We start from the raw sequence: 1,952 nt of genomic DNA, 5'->3' as shown, positions 1-1,952 counted from the left end.
TAATGTTGGATTGAATATTTTCCTTTTCTTTATTATTTGAGAGGTTTATTAGGTTAATTTAATTTCTTATCTTTTTGTTTTTCTTTTAAATGCTTCAAGATTGAAATAATTAGTTGTTTTAATTTGTTATCTTTCATTTTATTGATGCAATGAGCCACCGTGGAATTAATTTGACCCAAAAACTGTGGATTGCAAGCATGAATGGTTAAGTTCGATAACTCGGGTTGTGGGTCAATGTAGTTTGCTTTCCATGGTTTGCTAATTCTCCTATGATATTATTGATAAACTTTTATTTGGTTAAAACCGAAAATTAAAGGCATCGTTGATAAATATCTAGCTCTTGTTTCTTCTTTTGTTGTTGACGTTAGGCACATCAAAATCTTGATTTAATCTAAGATTTTCATCAACTAATTTTTACATGAAATTCGATTGACGCTTAATGAGAGTTTTTATTTTCTTCCGTCCGGATGTGGCAAATTTACTCGAGCTTTAGTAATAAAATTTCATCTTATTAATGCCTTGATTGAATTAATAAGAAGAGGAGTAAGGCCTAGGGAATTAGAAAATGGTGGAAGCAAACAGACGTTGAACCCGTACCCCAAGTGTTTGGTAAATTGCTTTAGTTAATCTGCTTAGATTGGTTGCATTAGTAGGTTTATATTTTTGGAAATTCGATAAAAGTTTGGTCACATTTTAGCATTTTTCTCAAATAGCTCCCATTTTGTTTATTGTTTTCAAAATCATAAAAGACCAAAAAGATTTTCAAACCACATTTTACAGCAACAGGATTTCACTAAACTTTCACAAATACTTTGATACGTAGTGGTCTATGTGGAATACGATCCTGGACTCATCCCTTATACAACTTGACACTTTTGAGCTTGGAAGCACAACTCAAAATGAGTCAAGTTTTTGGCGCCATTGCCATGGACCAATTGGTTTCAATGAAGTGTTTCTCAGATTTCAGAGAGGGTGTTTATAGAGCTGTGAACGTCTTCACAACCTGGGTGATATCTACTTCCTCTCCTTTGACTTGTTTGCTTTTATTTTTGTTTTATTGCATTTATACTGAGTTTGTATGTTTGGTTGAGCTACAGATAACACATTTAGAATGGTTAGGACAGACTCATCCATCTCATCATCGAGTGCACATTTTTCGCTTGAATCACTTGAATCATCATCTCACACTCATAGCATCATGGCTGAGAATGAACATCATGATAGGGAGAACCTTAATAGGACCCTCAGAGAACACCCCATCCTACATTATTCTACCTTTGAATGCAAATGCTTTTAATTTTAAACCTGGGATGATTCCATTGTTACCTCATTTTCATGGCATTGAATCTAAAACCCATATTTGCATATCAAAGAGTTTGGACAAGTGTGTTCCAAATTCATTGATAGAACATGCACGGAAGAGGTAATAAGACTGAAATTGTTTCCATTTTATTTAAAAGACAAGGTAAACACTTGGTTGAATTCCTTAAGACCAAGATCCATTGGGACTTGGCAAGAAATGCAATCTAAGTTTTTTGAAGAAATTTTTTCCCATGCAAAGAACTAATGCTTTGAAAAAACAAATCATGAATTTTTTCCAAAAGGATGTGGAAACATTTTATCAATGTTGGGAATGTTTCAAAGACCTATTAAATGCATGTCCTCACCATGGGTATGAGAATTGGAGGGTCATCATTTTTTTTTATGAGGGGTTGCAACCAAAAATGAGGCAATTTGTAGAAACAATGTGCAATGGTGAGTTTTTCAATAAAGGGCCCGAAGAATCTTTTGACTATTTTGATTATTTGGCTGAAAATGCCCAATTTTGGGATGTCTTTGATATGTATGATAGGTCTGAAAAGCAAAAATGTATTAGCGAGGGTGGTAAGTATCAATTGCAAAAAGTTGATGATTTGAATGCAAGGCTTGCATTGATGTTCAAAAGATTAGAT

The 1,952-nt window shown here is 33.7% G+C and overlaps 1 non-coding gene across 1 annotated transcript; it reads right to left on the bottom strand.

The window, feature by feature from the left end:
- Positions 1-1,567: 1,567 nt before the first annotated feature.
- LOC131163200 (small nucleolar RNA R71) lies at positions 1,568-1,675 on the bottom strand. The gene has a single exon (XR_009138977.1). It is a non-coding gene; the product is annotated as a small nucleolar RNA R71 (small nucleolar RNA).
- Positions 1,676-1,952: the final 277 nt, after the last annotated feature.

This window comes from Malania oleifera, chromosome 8 (genome assembly GCF_029873635.1).
Source record: "Malania oleifera isolate guangnan ecotype guangnan chromosome 8, ASM2987363v1, whole genome shotgun sequence".
Taxonomy (NCBI): Eukaryota; Viridiplantae; Streptophyta; class Magnoliopsida; order Santalales; family Ximeniaceae; genus Malania; species Malania oleifera.
The sequence above is the reverse complement of the archived record's forward strand: the minus strand, read 5'-3'. Positions and strand labels throughout refer to the sequence as shown.